This window comes from Oncorhynchus gorbuscha, unplaced genomic scaffold, assembly GCF_021184085.1.
Source record: "Oncorhynchus gorbuscha isolate QuinsamMale2020 ecotype Even-year unplaced genomic scaffold, OgorEven_v1.0 Un_scaffold_893, whole genome shotgun sequence".
In the NCBI taxonomy this organism is placed as follows: Eukaryota; Metazoa; Chordata; class Actinopteri; order Salmoniformes; family Salmonidae; genus Oncorhynchus; species Oncorhynchus gorbuscha.
Genome location: NW_025745866.1, coordinates 270,742 through 280,931, shown reverse-complemented (window position 1 = coordinate 280,931; position 10,190 = coordinate 270,742). Strand labels below are relative to the sequence as shown.

Sequence of the window (10,190 nt, the reverse complement as noted above, 5' to 3'; positions counted from 1 at the left end):
TCTCTGTCTCTCAGTATTAACTCTCTGTCTCTCAGTATTAACTCTCTGTCTCTCAGTATTAACTCTCTGTCTCTCAGTATTAACTCTCTGTCTCTCAGTATTAACTCTCTGTCTCTCAGTATTAACTCTGTCTCTCAGTATTAACTCTCTGTCTCTCAGTATTAACTCTCTGTCTCTCAGTATTAACTCTCTGTCTCTCAGTATTAACTTTCTGTCTCTCAGTATTAACTCTCTGTCTCTCAGTATTAACCCCATGTCTCTCTCTCCAGGGTGAGGTCTATCTCTCTAGGTCAGGGTCTCTCAGTATTAACTCTGTCTCTCTCTCCAGGGTGAGGTCTATCTCTCTAGGTCACGGTCTCTCAGTGTTAACCCTCTGTATCTCTCTCCAGAGTGAGGTCTATCTCTCTAGGTCAGGGTCTCTCAGTATTAACTCTGTCTCTCTCCAGGGTGAGGTCTATCTCTCTAGGTCAGGGTCTCTCAGTATTAACTCTCTGTCTCTCAGGGTGAGGTCTATCTCTCTAGGTCAGGGTCTCTCAGTATTAACTCTGTCTCTCTCCAGGGTGAGGTCTATCTCTCTAGGTCAGGGTCTCTCAGTATTAACTCTGTCTCTCTCCAGGGTGAGGTCTATCTCTCTAGGTCAGGGTCTCTCAGTATTAACTCTGTCTCTCTCCAGGGTGAGGTCTATCTCTCTAGGTCAGGGTCTCTCAGTATTAACTCTGTCTCTCTCCAGGGTGAGGTCTATCTCTCTAGGTCAGGGTCTCTCAGTATTAACTCTGTCTCTCTCCAGGGTGAGGTCTATCTCTCTAGGTCAGGGTCTCTCAGTATTAACTCTGTCTCTCTCCAGGGTGAGGTCTATCTCTCTAGGTCAGGGTCTCTCAGTATTAACTCTGTCTCTCTCCAGGGTGAGGTCTATCTCTCTAGGTCAGGGTCTCTCAGTATTAACTCTGTCTCTCTCCAGGGTGAGGTCTATCTCTCTAGGTCAGGGTCTCTCAGTATTAACTCTGTCTCTCTCCAGGGTGAGGTCTATCTCTCTAGGTCAGGGTCTCTCAGTATTAACTCTGTCTCTCTCTCCAGAGTGAGGTCTATCTCTCTAGGTCAGGGTCTCTCAGTATTAACTCTGTCTCTCTCTCCAGAGTGAGGTCTATCTCTCTAGGTCAGGGTCCTCTCTGTCTCTCAGTATTATCTCTGTCTCTCAGTATTAACTCTCTGTCTCTCAGTATTAACTCTCTGTCTCTCAGTATTAACTCTCTGTCTCTCAGTATTAACTCTCTGTCTCTCAGTATTAACTCTCTGTCTCTCAGTATTAACTCTCTGTCTCTCAGTATTAACTCTGTCTCTCAGTATTAACTCTCTGTCTCTCAGTATTAACTCTCTGTCTCTCAGTATTAACTCTCTGTCTCTCAGTATTAACTTTCTGTCTCTCAGTATTAACTCTCTGTCTCTCAGTATTAACCCCATGTCTCTCTCTCCAGGGTGAGGTCTATCTCTCTAGGTCAGGGTCTCTCAGTATTAACTCTGTCTCTCTCTCCAGGGTGAGGTCTATCTCTCTAGGTCAGGGTCTCTCAGTGTTAACCCTCTGTATCTCTCTCCAGGGTGAGGTCTATCTCTCTCAGGTCTCTCAGTATTAACTCTGTCTCTCAGGGTGAGGTCTATCTCTCTAGGTCAGGGTCTCTCAGTATTAACTCTGTCTCTCTCCAGGGTGAGGTCTATCTCTCTAGGTCAGGGTCTCTCAGTATTAACTCTGTCTCTCTCTCCAGGGTGAGGTCTATCTCTCTAGGTCAGGGTCTCTCAGTATTAACTCTGTCTCTCTCCAGGGTGAGGTCTATCTCTCTAGGTCAGGGTCTCTCAGTATTAACTCTGTCTCTCTCCAGGGTGAGGTCTATCTCTCTAGGTCAGGGTCTCTCAGTATTAACTCTGTCTCTCTCCAGGGTGAGGTCTATCTCTCTAGGTCAGGGTCTCTCAGTATTAACTCTGTCTCTCTCCAGGGTGAGGTCTATCTCTCTAGGTCAGGGTCTCTCAGTATTAACTCTCTGTCTCTCTCTCTCCAGGGTGAGGTCTATCTCTCTAGGTCAGGGTCTCTCAGTATTAACTCTGTCTCTCTCCAGGGTGAGGTCTATCTCTCTAGGTCAGGGTCTCTCAGTATTAACTCTGTCTCTCTCCAGGGTGTCTATCTCTCTAGGTCAGGGTCTCTCAGTATTAACTCTGTCTCTCTCCAGGGTGAGGTCTATCTCTCTAGGTCAGGGTCTCTCAGTATTAACTCTGTCTCTCTCCAGGGTGAGGTCTATCTCTCTAGGTCAGGGTCTCTCAGTATTAACTCTGTCTCTCTCCAGGGTGAGGTCTATCTCTCTAGGTCAGGGTCTCTCAGTATTAACTCTGTCTCTCTCTCCAGGGTGAGGTCTATCTCTCTAGGTCAGGGTCTCTCAGTATTAACCCTGTCTCTCTCTCCAGGGTGAGGTCTATCTCTCTAGGTCAGGGTCTCTCAGTATTAACTCCATGTCTCTCTCTCCAGGGTGAGGTCTATCTCTCTAGGTCAGGGTCTCTCAGTATTAACTCCATGTCTCTCTCTCCAGGGTGAGGTCTATCTCTCTAGGTCAGGGTCTCTCAGTGTTAACTCTGTCTCTCTCCAGGGTGAGGTCTATCTCTCTAGGTCAGGGTCTCTCAGTATTAACTCTGTCTCTCTCTCCAGGGTGAGGTCTATCTCTCTAGGTCAGGGTCTCTCAGTATTAACTCTGTCTCTCTCTCCAGGGTGAGGTCTATCTCTCTAGGTCAGGGTCTCTCAGTGTTAACCCTCTGTATCTCTCTCCAGGGTGAGGTCTATCTCTCTAGGTCAGGGTCTCTCAGTGTTAACCCTCTGTATCTCTCTCCAGGGTGAGGTCTATCTCTCTAGGTCAGGGTCAGGGTCCTATAGCTGAGATGATGATTCTGGAAGCTCTGAAGAGCGGTAACTGGATCTTCCTCCAGAACTGTCACCTGGCTGTGTCCTGGATGTTAGCCATGGAGGAACTTATCAAGACCTTCACTGAGCCGGGTCAGAACCCCTACACACACACTACCTACAGACACCCTACACACACACTACATACACACACCCTACACACACACTACATACACACACCCTACACACACACACTACCTACAGACACCCTACACACACACTACATACACACACCCTACACACACACACTACCTACAGACACCCTACACACACACACTACCTACAGACACCCTACACGCACACTACATACACACACCCTACACACACACACACCACCTACAGACACCCTACACACACACTACCTACAGACACCCTACACACACACTACATACACACACCCTACACACACACACTACCTACAGACACCCTACACACACACTACCTACAGACACCCTACACACACACTACATACACACACCCTACACACACACTACCTACAGACACCCTACACACACACTACCTACAGACACCCTACACACACACTACATATAGACACACCCTACACACACACTACACACACACACTACCTACAGACACCCTACACACACACACTACCTACAGACACCCTACACACACACTACATACACACTACACACATTACATATAGACACCCTACACACACACTACATACAGACACACTACATATAGACCCCCTACGCACACACACACTACATATAGACACACCCTACACACAAACACACACACACACACACACACTACATATAGACACACCCTACACACACTACGCACACACACACACACACTACATATAGACACCCTAAACATACACTACATACACACCCTACACACACACTACCCTACACACACACTACATATAGACACCCTAAACATACACTACATACAGACACCCTACACACACACCACCTACCCTACACACACACCCTACATATAGACACCCTAAACATACACTACATACAGACACCCTACACACACACTACATATAGACACCCTACACACACACCCTACACACAGACACCCTACACACACACACCCTACACACAGACACCCTACACACACACCCTACACACAGACACCCTACACACACACACTACACACAGACACCCTACACACACACACCCTACACACACACACCCTACACACACACACACCCTACACACAGACACCCTACACACACACACCCTACACACAGACACCCTACACACACACCCTACACACACACCCTACACACAGACACCCTACACACACACACCCATTACACACACCCTACACACAGACACCCTACACACACACCCTACACCCTATACACACACACCCTACACACACACACCCTACATATAGACACCCTACACACACACACACACTCTACATACAGACACACACTGTAGACACACACACCCTACATATAGACACACCCCCTACATACAGACACCCTAAACACACACACACACCCTACATACAGACACCCTACACACACACCCTACACCCTATACACACACACCCTACACACACACACCCTACATATAGACACCCTACACACACACACACCCTACATACAGACACACACTGTAGACACACACACCCTACATACAGACACACACTGTAGACACACACACCCTACATATAGACACACCCCCTACATACAGACACCCTAAACACACACACCCTACATATAGACACCCTAAACACACACACACACCCTACATACAGACACCCTAAACACACACACACCCTAAATATAGACACCCTAAACACACACACACACCTAGACACACCCACATACAGACACCCTAAACACACACACACACCCCCTACACACAGACACCCTAAACACACACACCCTACATATAGACACCCTAAACACACACACACACACACACACCCTACACACAGACACCCTAAACACACACACACACCCTACATATAGACACACTACATACAGACACACTACATATAGACCCCCTACGCACACACACACTACATATAGACACACCCTACACACAAACACCCTACACGCACACACACACCCTACATACAGACACACCCTACACACACACACCCTACATACAGACACCCTAAACATACACACACACACCCTACACACACACACACACCCTACACACACACCCTACATATAGACACCCAGACACCTACACACACACACCCTACCCACACACACACCCTACATATAGACACCCTAAACATACACTACATACAGACACCCTACACACACACCCTACACACACACCCTACACACAGACACCCTACACACACACACACACACACTACATATAGACACACCCTACACACACACCCTAACACACACACACCCTACATATAGACACCCTAAACATACACTACATACACACCCTACACACACACCACCTACCCTACACACACACCCTACATATAGACACCCTAAACATACACTACACACAGACACCCTACACACACACCACCTAAACCCACACACACACCCTACATATAGACACCCTAAACCACTACATACAGACACCCTACAACACACACACACACCCCTACACCCTACAGACACCCTAAACATACACTACATACAGACACCCTACACACACATACAGACACCCTACACACACACACCCTACACACACACCCTACACACAGACACCCTACACACACACACCCTACACACACACCCTACACACAGACACCCTACACACACACCCTACACCCTATACACACACACCCTACACACACACACCCTACATATAGACACCCTACACACACACACACACCCTACATACAGACACACACTGTAGACACACACACCCTACATATAGACACACCCCTACATACAGACACCCTAAACACACACACACACCCTACATACAGACACCCTACACACACACCCTACACACACACACACCCTACACACACACACCCTACATATAGACACCCTACACACACACACACCCTACATACAGACACACACTGTAGACACACACACCCTACATACAGACACACACTAGACACACACACCCTACATATAGACACACCCCCTACATACAGACACCCTAAACACACACACCCTACATATAGACACCCTAAACACACACACACACCCTACACACAGACACCCTACACACACACACCCACACACACACCCTACACACATACACCCTACACACACCCACACCCTATACACACACACCCTACACACACACACCCTACATACAGACACACACTGTAGACACACACACCCTACATATAGACACCCCCTACATACAGACACCCTAAACACACACACACACCCTACATACAGACACCCTACACACACACCCTACACCCTATACACACACACCCTACACACACACACCCTACATATAGACACCCTACACACACACACCCTACATACAGACACACACTGTAGACACACACACCCTACATACAGACACACACTGTAGACACACACACCCTACATATAGACACACCCCTACATACAGACACCCTAAACACACACACCCTACATACAGACACCCTAAACACACACACACACCCTACATATAGACACACCCCTACATACAGACACCCTAAACACACACACACACCCTACATACAGACACCCTACACACACACCCTACACCCTATACACACACACCCTACACACACACACCCTACATATAGACACCCTACACACACACACACCCTACATACAGACACACACTGTAGACACACACACCCTACATACAGACACACACTGTAGACACACACACCCTACATATAGACACACCCCCTACATACAGACACCCTAAACACACACACCCTACATATAGACACCCTAAACACACACACACACCCTACACACACACCCTACACACAGACACCCTACACACACACACCCTACACACACACCCTACACACATACACCCTACACACACACCCTACACCCTATACACACACACCCTACACACACACACCCTACATATAGACACCCTACACACACACACACCCTACATACAGACACACACTGTAGACACACACACCCTACATATAGACACACCCCCTACATACAGACACCCTAAACACACACACACACCCTACATACAGACACCCTACACACACACCCTACACCCTATACACACACACCCTACACACACACACCCTACATATAGACACCCTACACACACACACACCCTACATACAGACACACACTGTAGACACACACACCCTACATACAGACACACACTGTAGACACACACACCCTACATATAGACACACCCCCTACATACAGACACCCTAAACACACACACCCTACATATAGACACCCTAAACACACACACACACCCTACACACACACCCTACACACAGACACCCTACACACACACACCCTACACATACACCCTACACACAGACACCCTACACACACACCCTACACCCTATACACACACACCCTACACACACACACCCTACATATAGACACCCTACACACACACACACCCTACATACAGACACACACTGTAGACACACACACCCTACATATAGACACACCCCCTACATACAGACACCCTAAACACACACACACACCCTACATACAGACACCCTACACACACACCCTACACCCTATACACACACACCCTACACACACACACCCTACATATAGACACCCTACACACACACACACCCTACATACAGACACACACTGTAGACACACACACCCTACATACAGACACACACTGTAGACACACACACCCTACATATAGACACACCCCCTACATACAGACACCCTAAACACACACACCCTACATATAGACACCCTAAACACACACACACACACCCTACATACAGACACCCTAAACACACACACACCCTAAATATAGACACCCTAAACACACACACACACTACATATAGACACACCCTACATACAGACACCCTAAACACACACACACACCCCCTACACACAGACACCCTAAACACACACACCCTACATATAGACACCCTAAACACACACACACACACACACCCTACACACAGACACCCTAAACACACACACTCACCCTACATATAGACACCCTACATACAGACACCCTAAACACACACACACACCCTACATACAGACACCCTAAACACACACACCCCCTACATACAGACACCCTACATATAGACACCCTACATACAGACACCCTAAACACACACACCCCCTACATACAGACACCCTACACACACACACCCTACATATAGACACCCTACACACACACCCTACATACAGACACCCTAAACACACACACCCCCTACATACAGACACCCTACACACACTCACCCTACATATAGACACCCTACATACAGACACCCTAAACACACACACACACGCTACATACAGACACCCTAAACACACACACACACCCTACATACAGACACCCTAAACACACTCACCCTACATATAGACACCCTACATACAGACACCCTAAACACACACACACACGCTACATACAGACACCCTAAACACACACACCCTACATATAGACACCCTACATACAGACACCCTAAACACACACACACACACACCCTACATACAGACACCCTACACACACACCCCCTACATATAGACACCCTACACACACATACCCTACACACACACGCACCATTTATATTGACCATATTCCCTACAGTATATGACATCCTAGGTCATATAGGTAGGATTTTTTTTTTTTTTTAATGTTTTATTTCACCTTTATTTAACCAGGAAGGCTAGTTGAGAACAAGTTCTCATTTGCAACTGCGACCTGGCCAAGATAAAGCATAGCAGTGTGAACAGACAACACAGAGTTACACATGGAATAAACAATTAACAAGTCAATAACACAGTAGAAAAAAATAGGCAGTCTATATACAATGTGTGCAAAAGGCATGAGGAGGTAGGTGAATAATACAATTTTGCAGATTAACACTGGAGTGATAAATGATCAGATGGTCATGTACAGGTAGAGATATTGGTGTGCAAAAGAGCAGAAAAATAAATAAATAAAAACAGTATAAAAACAGTATGGGGATGATGTAGGTGAAAATGGGTGGGCTATTTTCCTATAGACTATGTACAGCTGCAGCGATCGGTTAGCTGCTCGGATAGCTGATGTTTGAAGTTGGTGAGGGAGATAAAAGTCTCCAACTTCAGCGATTTTTGCAATTCGTTCCAGTCACAGGCAGCAGAGTACTGGAACGAAAGGCGGCCAAATGATGTGTTGGCTTTAGGGATGATCAGTGAGATACACCTGCTGGAGCGCGTGCTACGGATGGGTGTTGCCATCGTGACCAGTGAACTGAGATAAGGCGGAGCTTTACCTAGCATGGACTTGTAGATGACCTGGAGCCAGTGGGTCTGGCGACGAATATGTAGTGAGGGCCAGCCGACTAGAGCATACAAGTTGCAGTGGTGGGTGGTATAAGGTGCTTTAGTGACAAAACGGATGGCACTGTGATAGACTGCATCCAGTTTGCTGAGTAGAGTGTTGGAAGCCATTTTGTAGATGACATCGCCGAAGTCGAGGATCGGTAGGATAGTCAGTTTTACTAGGGTAAGCTTGGCAGCGTTAGTGAAGGAGGCTTTGTTGCGGAATAGAAAGCCGACTCTTGATTTGATTTTCGATTGGAGATGTTTGATGTGGGTCTGGAAGGAGAGTTTGCAGTCTAGCCAGACACCTAGGTACTTATAGATGTCCACATATTCAAGGTCGGAACCATCCAGGGTGGTGATGCTAGTCGGGCATGCGGGTGCAGGCAGCGATCGGTTGAAAAGCATGCATTTTAAGTTTAAGAGCAGTTGGAGGCCACGGAAGGAGTGCTGTATGGCATTGAAGCTCGTTTGGAGGTTAGATAGCACAGTGTCCAATGACGGGCCGAAAGTATATAGAATGGTGTCGTCTGCGTAGAGGTGGATCAGGGAATCGCCCGCAGCAAGAGCAACATCATTGATATACACAGAAGGATGTAGGATTTGTTCTTAACTGACTTGCCTAGTTAAATAAAGGTAAAATACAAAATACATAAATAAAACAAAACAAAGTAGATGTCCTAACCGACTTGCCAAAACTATAGTTTGTTTACAAGAAATGTGTGGAGTGGTTGAAAAAAATATATTTAATGACTCCAACCTAAGTGATGTAAACTTCCCACTTCAACTGTATGTACCTGGGTATCAGGTGGTGTGAGGTGTTGCTGTGTGGTTAGGTCAGGACACAGGATGAA

At 47.0% G+C, this 10,190-nt stretch overlaps 1 pseudogene; it reads left to right on the top strand.

The window, feature by feature from the left end:
• The first annotated feature begins 2,874 nt into the window (after positions 1-2,874).
• LOC124020737 overlaps positions 2,875-10,190 on the top strand; it is a 34,253-nt pseudogene continuing 26,937 nt past the window's right edge.